The following is a 13,696-nucleotide window of genomic DNA, read 5'->3' as shown; positions in this document are numbered from 1 at the left end:
ATATAATATGTGGAACTAGACGTACCAGTGATAAGATATCATTCAACATGTTACTGCTCATTCCCAGTAAATGTAACAGTCAGCAATTGCTGCACTTTCAAAGGAAAACATCAGTTCAACTAGGAATTCAGCAATCTGACATATTTTATTGGTATATGTACATTTCCTTGTAGTTTAACTACATAGTACCCTAAAGAAAGATTTAGAGTTCCCTAATTAGGGTGAAACCTGCCTTAGGGCCAAATTGTCTCTAATCCATCTGCCGTGAGACTGGGATTCCCTTTTTTTAAGCCTGTATTAGTGTTGATAGCAAAGCGGGCATAATATCAACAATAATATCATTGAAGTCAACAGTAAAATGACTTCACTGGACAATAGGACATTTTTAATCTCACACTGTAAAAAAAAAGTAAAATGAAAAAACTAATTTTTGGTCGCCTCACCTTCAAAAAATAGAACAAAAAGCAATCAAAAAGTTCTATGCACGCCAAAATGGTTGCAATGAAAATCATAATAGCTCAAAAACAAGCCCCCATATAGGTCCACTGACAGAAAAACAAAAGTTATGGTGTTTAGAATATAGTGACATAAAAACTAAGCAACTACAGGGATCTGGTTTGGGGTCTGATGTAGCATAACATAGCAGTGCTTATCTGTTGCAGTGAGGGGCTCATTCGGTGCTCTATGGGGCCCTTGTTCTTCAAGTTCTCCTCTGGGCAGGTCTTTAACAAATAGCTGCAAAGCATTGAGTTTATTTTAGTAGCTTCTTCTCCGTATAGTCTGTCCACAAGTGGATGTGGATCAGATTTGCCACATACTGATTTGGCTTAGAGCTAAATCTGGAGGCAGCACTTGGGGTCCCAGTTTTCACCCTTTCACCCCATCAAATGCGATCTGGTTTGTCGCTGTGAGGTCCCCAAGTCGTTACTTGCTGAATTAGTCTCAGTTGTGTACCAGCTGCCCTGAGAGGGCCTTGCGTGGTGCTAAGGCAGCAGTATGCAGTCCTAAGTTCTCACTCACGCCCTGAAGGTTGCGGGTTCAATCACTGCATGACTCAGGTAGCCGGCTCAAGGTAGCCTTCCATCCTTCTGAGGTCGGTAAAATGAGTACCCAGCTTGCTGGGGGGTAAAGATGACTAGGGAAGGCAATGGCAAACCACCCCGCAAAAAAGCAGTCTGCCAAGAAAACGTCACCCTAGAAGTCAGTTACGACTTGGGGCTTGCACAAGGGGGCTTTACCTTTTACATGAGACCAGGGCACAGTGTCCGAGGGTGTGAGCACAGACGTAACCAAGAGACTTATGAGAGGTCATGGTAGCAGCCTGTACTTTAGCACAAGAGACAGGTAAGAGCTGGCAGAACAGGTGCAATACTCTAATCAGTTCGAGTCAGGGCAGGCAGCTGGCATAGAAGTAACTGAGGGGTGGAGAAGTCAGTATGATCAGGAAAACCCAGGCAGCACGCAACTGATCAGTGAAACCAAATTGCTTAGACATCCTCCTTAGGGGAAGTTTAGCAGGTGTTTGGATGGGCCTGATGGGATGTCCAGTATCACGCCTGGGGGGGTTCTGGTGAGTGAGGCGGTATGGAGGCATAGAAGTAGACTTAGGCCACGCTTTTGCTTCTTTTCTTGCTTTAATTAACATGAACCAACAGAGCACAACTTAGTAAACTTCCCCAAATTCAACTCTCAACTGATTGTCCTCTGCTGCTGGCTTTCCCGGGTTGATGGTGCAGGATCTCTAGCAGCACTTTTGTCCTCCCTCTTGGATCTTCTCAGCTGCACCGACTCGCCACCTTCAGCAGCCAGACTCTTCCTGCTCTGTACACTTGGACTTGGACTAAAATTGGTACCTAATCTTATCGGTTTTCAAGCAATTAGCTCAGCCCTTCTGCCCAGCTCAATTTTCACTGCTTTTGAAGAATCCTGAACCCACGGAGTTCTGCTGAGCACAATCCTGCACCATCACTGCAGTCCATCCAGCAACCTGGAGGTACACAATTCTTATAGATATAGTTACAACTATAATAAAATAACTTTATTTACTGAGTTGCCTGAGATTACTGAGTTATCAAGGGGCTCCCGTACCCCTTGTACATCAACCCCCTTCTTTAACAGTGACTGTCTGGTCTGTCGCAGTAACATCCAGGCAACCTGTACTGGCCAATAAAATATGAAACACTAATTCAAACAGTGGAAAAAATACAACACTCAGTACAATACTGGGGAGATATGATCCCTACAGACCACTAATGCAGGGTTAAAGTGCATGTTGACTGAATGCCCCTCTGGTTAATCCATTCCTCTGGAGGTCGAGGCCAAGTTTCTCCAACATCAATTGTAGCAGGTTGCAGTGGTGAGAATGAAGATCTTTGTTTGAGTGCATTATTAAGACTCTCCTTTCATGGCACTATTGTTAAATCCCAGTTAGGCTATGACCAAGTGGGAGGAGCATATTTTTCTGACCACCTATGGTTTGTCGCAATGTCTTCCTCAATGCCCCAATCCTCAAACTAGGGCAGCTGCCCTCCTGGTTCATACGGGCGGTGGGCCGCTGTTGCCCATGTTCCCCTACGTCCTATTACTATCATGCAGTAAATATATTGCCCCACCTGTAGATTGTAGAGTTGAAGGCGCAGGTCCGTCTATTCCACGGACTATTTAAGTTCATCCCCAAGTTTATAAACTTTGATGAACCTGAACTCTTCCATAAGGTTAAATTGTACCATCACCCTGTAGCTCTGTTGCTGGTAATGGCTGTGATTGGTGAACCCAGCGCCGACTTTCATTGGCTGATGCCGGGCTGAGTTAGCCAATTAGGGCATTAGCTTTCTGGAGGCGGGGCATTCAAGCCCCACATCCAGAAAGCAATGCTCTTTCGGCTTGGAGGAGGAAGCGACAGCCTGCAGTAGCACCACAGACCATTGGGAGGATGACACGCCATGGGAGGTGAGTATAGACTTCCCCCCTGAGCCTTAGCGCCACCCTTGCTGCTTTCATATGGCTTTTTGAGCTCCCCCACCGTATGCGGCGACCGCAGATTCTCCGGTCCAGCATATAAGATGACCCCAAACTTTTGAGAAGATTTTCCAGAGTTAAAAAGTCATCTTGTACGCCAGAAAATACGGTACTTGGGTGTTACAGAAAGTGGCCAATAAATAGAGAGATTGGATACAAAACTGTGCAAATTCATTGATAGATGTCTGCCATACTGTTTACTGGGGCAATAAGAATCAGTTCTGTTGTATTTATGAACAGTAGATGCCGCGTCTACCCAGCGCTGCGCTGCCTGAGAGTGCAGTGTAAATGTACAGTACGGCTATAATCCACAATCTGAAAGAGTTAAGTGCAAAACCTGTGAAGTGGGAGAACCACGGGGGGTAAAATCTGCGCCAAAATCGGTAAGTCTTAGACCTCATGTCCACGGGGAAAATCGGGCCCCCCTCGGATTCTTCATGGAGAATCCCGCAGCGGGTCCCTCCTTTCCTGCAGACATGATGCTAAAAAATAAGAATTTCCTTACCTTTCCGGACGCTGTGGACCTGCCCTCCGTCGCGGCCGGATCTTCTTTCTTCGGCCCGGCGGATGTGCTCGGCACGCCGGCAGCATGCCGCGCGCATGCGCCGGGCACTCCATTATTTTTTTTTAACTCCTGCTCTCCCGCGCGTGGAGGGCAGAAATTCAGCCGCGGGTGTACCGTGGATCGGGACGGCTTCCATAGGCTTCAATAGAAGCCTGCAGGAGCCGTCCCCGCGGGACACCCGCACTAAAATGGAGCATGTCACAGTTTTTTTCCCCGCACACGCAATCAGCGCCTGAAGGGGAAAATGACATCCGCAGGTATTTAACTACCTGCGGGTGTCCAATGCATCCCAATGGGGTGCGGATCCGCGTGCGGGAAAAACGCGGCGGATTGAAAATCACGATTATCCCGTGGACATGAGGCCTTATGTGTGGATTTTGCTGACCTTTCCAAGGATTTTGCCTTTCGCAAATTTACAGCAATTTGCCAGGTTGAAATCCATGTGTAATGCATGCAAATTTGGGAGTTAATTTATTGTGTGGCGCAGAGTGTTAAGGCAGCAGAATGTGGTCCTAAGCTCTTGCTCAATGCCCACGTGGTTCATGTAGCTGGCTGAGGGTTGACTCAGTCGGTAAAATAAGGACCCAGCTTGCTGGCAGGTAAAGATGACTGGGGAAGGCAATGGCAAACCACCCCACAAAAACAGTCTGCCAAGAAAACCTCACGATGTGACGTCACCCTAGGAGTCAGTCATGACTCAGTGCTTGGACCAGGGCACTTTACCTACCCCTGTCCACGATGTGTGACTCTTATGTTGTCCCATCCAACGTGTGGATTGATATTGTATCTAGCAGTGAAACTACAAAAGGCTGGACAATAGCAACATTTTGAAAGCTCCCCCTCTCTGACCAACAACATCCCCCTCTATTGTAGAGATCTATATTACCAATAATAACACTATATGAGGACCACATAATATCCCCAGGCGGTGACCCCATAATACTGCCCTACTGCAACGCCGCAAGAGAGCTGAATATAGGCAGGTTTTCTATTTAACCCCTTAACGAACAGCCCATAGCCTTTTTACGTCCTGCCCAAGTGGGCTTTATTCTCTGAGGACGTAAAAACATGCGTCCTACAGAGAATAAAGCCCCATGGGCTCTGGACGGGACAGCTCCATGCTGTCGGTGCCCGCAGGTAGCTGCGGGCTGTCCCCCCTGGCATTGTGATCGGCGCTATCAATTTTTATTCCGTACAAATGAGCAATGGGGCCAGGAATTTATTCAGTTGTGCCCTGCAATCCAACGGGTGTTCTTTCCATTATAGGCCTTGCCATGGGCCCTGTAAGTAGATTAGGGCCACAATGGGTATGTTTCTGAACACGGGACAAATGGGGGTATCCATTTTGGGGTGAATGTCTTCATTCCTATGTACACTGTACAAAAAAACAGTTTTTAAATTGAAAAAATTCTCCAAAAAATTGAAAATCGTAATTTTTTCCTTCTGCTCTGATAAGATTCAGTCAAATACTGTGGGATCAAAATACGCAGTACACCCCTAGATGAATTTGTTAAGGGGTCTAGTTTTCAAAATGGGGTCATTTGAGGGGGTTACTTATCGTTTTTGCCACTCAATGGCTCTATAAGTGGGCAATAGGACCTGGAATTTATTCAGTTGTACCCTGAAATCCAACGGGTGTTCCCTCCTTTATAGGCCTGGCCATGTGTCCTGTAAGTAGATTAGGGCCACAATGGGTATGTTTCTGAACACTGGAAAAACAGGGGTATCCATTTTGGGGTGAAAGTCTTCATTTATATGTGTGCTGTACAAAAAAACTGTTTTTAAATTGACGCAATTGCCCAAAAAATGAAAATCGTAATTTTTCCTACTGCTTTGCTTAGATCTATTCAAAAATTGTACGGTTAAAATACACAGTACACCCCTAGATAAATTCGTTAAGGGGTCTAGTTTTCAAAATGGGGTCATTTGTGGGGGTTCTCTATTGTTTTGGGCACTCAAGAACTCTACTAGTGTGCTATGGGGCATAAAAGGCCTTCAAGCAAAATTTATGTTCTAAAAGCCACTGACTGCTCTTTTTATTTTGGGCCCCGTTGGGCATGCGGACATAAGATTAGGGCCACAATGGGTATATTTCTGAAAACAGCACAAACAGGGGTATCCATTTTGGGGTGCAAGTCTTCATTTATGTGTGCTGTTCAAAAAAGCTGTTTTTAAAGTGACAGAATTGCCAAAAAAATAAAAATCCTAATTTTTTCCTTTTGCTTTGCTTGAATTTATTCAAAAACTGTGCGGTCAAAATATGCAGTACACCCCTAGATAAATTCGTTAAGGGGTCTAGTTTTCAAAATGGGGTCATTTGTGGGGGTTTTCTATGGTTTTGGGCGCTCAAGAACTCTACATGTGTGCTATGGGGCCTAAAAGGACTTCAAGCAAAATTTCTGTTCTGAAAGACACTGACTACTCCTTACATTTTGGGCCCCGTTGTGCGCTCAGATATAAGATTAGGGCCACATTGGGTATATTTTTGAACACAGGACAAACAGGGGTATCCATTTTGGGGTGTAAATCCTCATTTTCATGTGCACTATAGAAAAAAACTATGTCTTTAAAATGACATATTTGCAAAAATATGAAATTTTAATTTTTCTCCTCTAAATTGAATTAATTCCTTAAAAAAAAAACTGTAGGGTCAAAATACTCATGACACCCCTCAGTGAATACACTAAGGGGTGTAGTTTTTAAAATAGGGTCATTTGTGGGGGTATCTATTATTCTGACACTCTTGAGCCTTTGCAAACTTGGATTGGTGCAGGAAAACAAAGTGTTCCTCAAAATGCTGAAAAGTAATGTTAAATTTGTACGTCTCCTAAATGGTTAAAAAAACAAAAGTTTTTCAAATGTGCATTCAGAATAAAGTGATATTGATGGAAATATATATCTTAGCAAAAGTTTGTACAGTATGTTTGAGCATATTTGATATATTACAATTGAAAATGTGAAAAAACAATATATTTTTCAAAATGTTCCCAATATTGGCACTTTTAATAAATATACACAAATTATATAGGACTATTTTCACCACCTAAATGAAGTACAACATGTGGTGAAAAAACAATGTCAGAAATACTTGGATATGCAAAACCTTTACAGAGTTATTCTATGTTAAAGTACACGTGTCAGATTTCCAAAATTTGGCCTGGTCATTAAGGCGCAAACAGGCTTGGTCACTAAGGGGTTAACAGCATTTTCTAGGAATCGCAGTCTCAGGACTCCCTCACCAGGTTTGTGTGCGCTGAACACAGAGAATAGAACCCATTGACTTCAATAGGTTTGTCTTCAGAAGCGCGTCTTGCGTGCACAAAACATCGGACCTGCTCTATTTTCCTACGTTTTGCACAGCATAGAAGTTTATGGGAGGTGCGCAAATACACAGAGTGAAAGGAGAACCACTGCGCAAAACGCTGGAAGAGAAGACAACCGAATCCATGGAAGGGGTGTGAGCTGGCCCTGCGCTCACAAACATTACAGTGATATGTGCCGACACGAGCGCAACAGGTTGATTATGCTGCTCTTCAAACATCGTTCATGCGCAAATACGTTGCGGCAAACATATTCTGCAAACACTCGTCTGAAGGAGAATTCAGGGTTCAGGAGGAAACAAACACAGCAGAATTTCAAGGGCCACAAGACCTGGAGCCGGCTTACCATACATGCACATATCTGTCTCTGCCTTACCATCCCTACTCATTTCTATTCTATGTGTTTGTGGTTCATGAATGTGGACAGTGCGAATTATAGGATGTCTTTACGGACAGAGTTAGGATTAAGGCCTCTTTCACACGAGCGACAGCAATATCGCTGTGGGAAAATCGCAGCGATATTGCATCTGTGTTCTATCGGCGATATCGTGATTTTGTGTTGCGTGACTTTGTAGCTCTCTTTTGCCAGGATTTTTAGGTGGGCTTGTAATATAAGCCTTACCCCCAAAATAAGGCCTATCTGCATAAAAAAAAATAAAAAAAATACATCCCCTAACAGTGGGTGTCCGGTCCGCCGCGCGTCTCCTCTGCAGCTCCGGCAGACTTGCTTGTAGTTTTCAGCAAGTGCTTCCTGATTTGGAGGTTCAAAAACCCCGCCTCCAGGAAGCACTGGCTGTGATTGGTTCATTGAGCGCTGCATTAATTGGCAGAGTCATGGCGCTCAAGAACCTCCCTGCCCCCCACCCAGCCCGGCCCTGTTCAATAGTCTCTTAATAACAATAGGCCAATAACTGACAGGATTCAGTAACTAAAGTAGCAAAGTGCAGTATATATAAGACGCTGGCGCTAGTGAGAACACGGACCCCTCACACTTCCATCATAATGCACTTTGCTCTGTCAGTCCTTGATAGCGGAGCATTAAAGCCTCCACTGATGCTGTATTTCAGGTCTAGGACTTGATTTGATGCTTGTTCCTAATTAGCTTTTCTGCACAAGAAAGGAAAACAAATGTATTTGTCATTTCCTATTTTAGCACTGAAGATGTTTCAGCGTCCCTTTACCAAACAACAATGTAAAACTAGAAAAATAAAATGTTGGACAAATTAGATCATTTTCTTAGGATTCCGCAACATTGTAAAAATGAGGATTCTGAAGGCTTGCGGTGAGCTATTCATGCACAGAATCAAATAATTGTCAACTTGAAAGATAACCTGATCTGACCTGGAACTTGTGAACAAGTAGCTCGTACCGTCCATTGTAAGACTAGGACGGTCCCATGGAGCTCCACGTCTGTGTAGGAGGACAGCGCAGCGGGGCATCGGCATGTAGAAGGGACTCAGAACCCCAAGAGGACTTCCAATTCTTTACAATTTACAGTCGAGGATACATTTTGCTTCTGATACAGACGGCAACGGCTGCAGGTAAAGAGTAAGCAGATGATTCCTGCCTGTATTAGTTGATTATGAAAACCCCTCATCCCTTTAAATATCATGTTGTTCCAGTTGGAGAACACAGAGATAAGTCAGAGGTGCTAGAGGAGAAAGAACGATCTGTGATAGACTTTCTAGAAAGAGAAAGCAGGCATTATGTAACAGCGCTCATCTCCATATAATCCTCGGGTTCTGACAGAATGTGATGACAAATGTTAATTACTGACATGTCTAGTGAGATGTATTATAATATTAATAAAAATCCTGCGGTGGTAAAACTGCCTCTGCAGATATAACTGATCTACATAAAGAGGAGAAGAGGAAGAAAAAGTCTGCTAAGGAGATCACTCTTCTGGGCGACACTTCTCCATACTTAAAGGGGTTGTTCGAGTCGTATCGTGTATCAGTAAAACTCCTTCTGCATACAATAAAATTGCAAATAGTGATATGTTTGCCTCTCCCCACTCCCTCTGTTTCCTGATCTGGGTCTCTCCTCTAATGTCATGTTTACAGGCTGCAGCAGCGTATTTACGGGACATCAGAGATGCTATGGCCAATAACAGCACTCAATCGATTTTTTTTTCACTCATTATGTAGCTGGTCCCCCAGTACATATAAGACAGCTAATATCATCTTGTTTAGTTATCCCTTTCTATCTGAAAAATTCTCTTTATTTGGGTCATGTGATCTCATGGTGACCCACTGGGAATTATGTGCCTTTCTGTTCTATCAAAGGATCACCAGAGATCAGTCACCAGAACTTCCTGTATGAAGAAATTACATAGACTGTACCACACAAGCTATTCACAGAGGAGAAAAACACAAATCACAGATACTTGTGATGTTTAGGAACTCCTATCACAAAGTTATAATGAAGGAGATAACAGCTGGTCGTTCATGACTATATACTTAAAGGAGTTTTACCAGAATAACAAGTTATCCCCTATCCACAGGGCTCCTGTTTATTCATTACAATAGGAGTAACGGAAGTACCCGAGCAGGTTCACTGCTCGGGTACTCAGCAGTCCCAAAGAAAGTAAATGGAGCACTGTCCACATAGGCTCGGCCAGCACTCTATTCAGAGTGACGTTCTTGCTGGAGAAGAAGTAGTCCCTGCAGTGACAGGAGAGTCGGTGGGGGTCTCAGCGGTGAGATCCCCAAAAATCAGCAAGCTACCCCATATCTTGGTTATGTCCAATCAGGACACGCTGAATCTGTCACCTGCAGATCTACCATAAATGCAACTGAACAAATAACAAAATAGGGATAGAACCAAAATATAGGAAACACTGTCCCTATATAACCAAACACAGCGAAGGGCCCTGCCTAAACGCAGGGCGATCGCCCCGATAAGGATGGCCCTGACCACATACCTCAACTCCTATTTGACCCTACGTGGGAAAGGGAAAACACAAGAAAACCAAAACTAGAAATGAAAAGAAGCACAGTACTTAGCTTAAGATGCAGTTGGTAACGGAACGATCCAGGACCAGAGATCAGAATGCTAGCTCAGCAGACAGAGACTGAAAATAAACCGCAGTTCAGCTCAGTATCAGGCCAGGTTAAATAGCTCTAGAATCACCCACAGGTGCGACCAAGCACGTCACAACTTATACCACACCCACTGAGCCAGAAGATATAGAAACACATCCAAAACCAGCACCAAACTAACAGCAAGGCAGCAATTCCAGGACCACCACAACAGTACCTCCCCTTTCAGAAGGGGCATCAGGACTCTTAGGACCAGGTCAATTCGGATTCAGTCTGCGAAAATTTTTCAAAAGGCGATTCGCATGGATATCTGCCGCCGATACCCGGGTCCTCTCCTCAGGACCATAACCACGCCAATGCACTAAATACTGTAGTGCTCTCCTAACTAGGCGAGAGTCCACAATGCGACTAATCTCAAAATGAATATCCCCATCCACCACCACTGGGGCTAGCGGAGGTGAACCATTGCCTGAATCAGCAAACGTCTTTAGCAGAGACTTATGAAACTCATTAGTTATTCTCATCAAACTCAGAATCTCCAAACGAAAAAACACTGGATTAATTTTTTCTAAAATTTTGAAAGGGTCGATAAAACGTGGACCTAACTTTAAAGACTGTTTGATTTTTATGTTTTTGGTTGACAACCACACCAAGTCCCACACCAAGAAATTAGTCCCCTCAGTTGAAATTTTTAGTCCCTGCTTAAAACTTTTAATCATCCTTTGAAGATTCTTCTGAATATTTTCCGGCATGGAACCCAGAGTTACAAAAGAAAAGCAACATCCCCGTAGATTCCAGCAATCTATTGTTAAGTGTGAATTCAGCAAAAGGCAAAACCCAGACCAATACTCTTGATTCTCTGAGACATAACACCGCAAGTATTGTTCCAGACTCCGGTTACATCTCTCAGTTTGTCCATTAGTCTCTGGGTAATATGCTGAGGAAAACAAGAGCTGAATTCCCAACCGAGAGCAAACAAAACGCCAGAATCTGGAAACAAATTGGACCCCGCAATCAGAGACGATATTTGCTGGTTACCCGTGCAATCTCACAATATGAGTAATGAACAATCTGGACAAGGTTTTAGCATTGGAAAGACCGGAAAGAGCCAAAAAATGACACATCTTGCTAAAGCGATCAACCACAGCCCAGATGACAGTATTACCCTATGAAAGCGGCAAATCTGTAATGAAGTCCATAGACAAATGAGTCCAAGGTCTCACTGGTATCAGTAAAGGCATCAACCTCCCGGCAGGGGAATGACGAGGTGATTTAATTCTGGCACAAACCTCACAGGACGAGACAAAGCTGAATACATCTCATCGTAAAGACGGCCACCAAAACATTCTTGTGAGTAACTTATGGGTATTATTAATCCCTGGATAACCAACCAACACGGAACTAGGTACTCCAGACAGCACTTGCAACCTCAAATGAACTGGAACAAGCAGCTTCCCCGCAGGAATACTTGTCGGAGCTAAATCCTGCGCTTTACGGACCTGCTCCTCCAAATCTAGTGAAACCGTGGACACCACAACCCCCTCCGAAAGAATGGGTGCGGGAGGTTCGTTTAAAATCACTGGTTAAAAACTCCTGGAAAGAGCATCAGCCTTAACATTTCTACTGCCAGATAGTCGAAATGCGCGCCTGTCTTGGATTAAGTCTCTTGGCTGACTCTAGGTTAATCAGGTTTTTGTGGTCCGTAAAAACCATCACCTTATGTTGAGCCCCTTCTAGGAGGTGCCGCCACTCTTCAATCCCCATTTAATCGCCAACAGCTCTCTGTCACCAATGTATTAATTTTGCTCAGCAGTAGAAAATTTATGTGAAAAAAAAGCACAAGGATGAAGCTCCTGCAATGTACATGTTTCCTGAGATAGCACTGCCCCAACCCCAGCTTCTGAAGCATCAGCCTCCACCACGAACGGTCTGGATGAGTCTGGTTGCACCAGAACTGGAGCCGTCGCAAAACTTCTCTCCAAGGCAGGAAAAGATTGTAATGCCCTTGGTGACCCTTTAGAAGGGAAACAACTAGAGATGAGCGAACGTACTCGGTAAGGGCGATTTCGCAATCGAGCACCGCGATTTTCGAGTACTTCACTACTCGGGTGAAAAGTACTCGGGTGCGCTGTGGGGCGGGGGGTTGCAGAGGGGAGTGGGAGGTAGCAGCGGGGAACAGGGGGGAGCCCTCTCTCTCTCCCCCCCACTCCCCGCTGCAACCCCCCGCTCACCCACAGCGCACCCGAGTACTTTTTACCCGAGTAGTGAAGTACTCGAAAATCGCGGTGCTCGATTGCGAAATCGCCCTTACCGAGTACGTTCGCTCATCTCTAGAAACAACCCTTCCTTGTCATACCCGTCAACGGTTTGACCACCACCGAAACTTTTCTGATAATCTTCTGATAATAATTTGTGAATCTCTGACGCGCCTTCACGTTCTCTGGCAGCACCCAGTCCCGCACTGCCCGGACCTTCTCCGGATCTATCTTGAAACCTCTTGGGGTAATAATGTGTCCTAGAAATGTGATTTCTTGTACGGAAAAAACACATTTTTCCATTTTCACAAACAAACTATTATTGCACGAAGCTTGGAGGACCCAACGAACATGAGAAACGTGTGAATCAAAATCAGATGAAAACATAAGAATATCCTCCAGATATACCAGAACAAAGCGGCCAATGAATGCATAGAGGACCTCATTGATAAAGGACTGGAAAACCACAGGAGCGTTTGTTAAACCAAATGGCATCACCAAGTTCTCCTAACACCCTTCAGGGGTGTTAGATGTGGTTTTCCATTCAAAACACTTAATCCAAATCAAAGATGCCCCTCGTAGATCTAATTTTGAAAGCAAGTTGGCACCATTCAACTCTGCAAACAGATCTGGAATGAGAGGCAATGGATTGCGCTTGGTGATCTTGTTTAGCTCCCTGAAATCAAGACAGGGCCGCAAACCCTCATCCTCTTTCTTAACAAGAATAAACTCGGCAGCCAGTGGAGACTTTGGGGGTCGAATATGTTTCTTAAACTGTCCCAAATATAAACCTTTAGAGCCCATCTCTCAGGAGCCATCAGGTTGTACATGCGGCTTTCAGGCAGTTTACGATATGGGATGAGTTCAATAGAACAATCCCCCTCCCTGTGAGGCGGTAACTTGTCTGACCCCTCCTGCGGAAAGACATCAGAGAAGTCATATAAATAATCAGACAAATCCTTCACTTGCATGGAAGACACCTCTACAGATACACAACATTTTTACAGAAAGGGCTCCATTTAGAAATGTCTCCCTCTTCCAATCCACCATGGGATTATACAACCACAACTAAGGCAAACCTAAGACTACTTGTGTTGGAAGGTATTCCATAATATAAAGAGTGATAGTCTCTGTATGAAATAATCCGATCTTGAGACAAAGATCCGAAACACAGAACTTCAAACACTTCAGTGATAGTGGAGAGGCATCAATGGCAGAAACCGGAATGGGTGAATCCAGAGGTTGTACCTCTAACCCCAAACGTTTTACCGTCTCCTGATGGATTAGATTGACACCAGCTCCACAGTCCAAAAATACTGTGATCAGACCCCTATCACCTCCAAAAAGTATCTCAGCGTGAAGAACCAGGCTGCAGGATGGCATCCAGTCAATCTGTGGGCCTAGAGAAACCTTCCCTCTAACCTCCAGGCCACCTAGTTTTTTCGGCTGTGACCAGCTGCATGGACAATTCTGCACAAAATGTCCCATTCTACTACA

The sequence above is a fragment of the Eleutherodactylus coqui genome, chromosome 5 (assembly GCF_035609145.1).
Source record: "Eleutherodactylus coqui strain aEleCoq1 chromosome 5, aEleCoq1.hap1, whole genome shotgun sequence".
NCBI classification, from domain to species: Eukaryota; Metazoa; Chordata; class Amphibia; order Anura; family Eleutherodactylidae; genus Eleutherodactylus; species Eleutherodactylus coqui.
Note: the sequence above shows the minus strand (reverse complement) of the source record.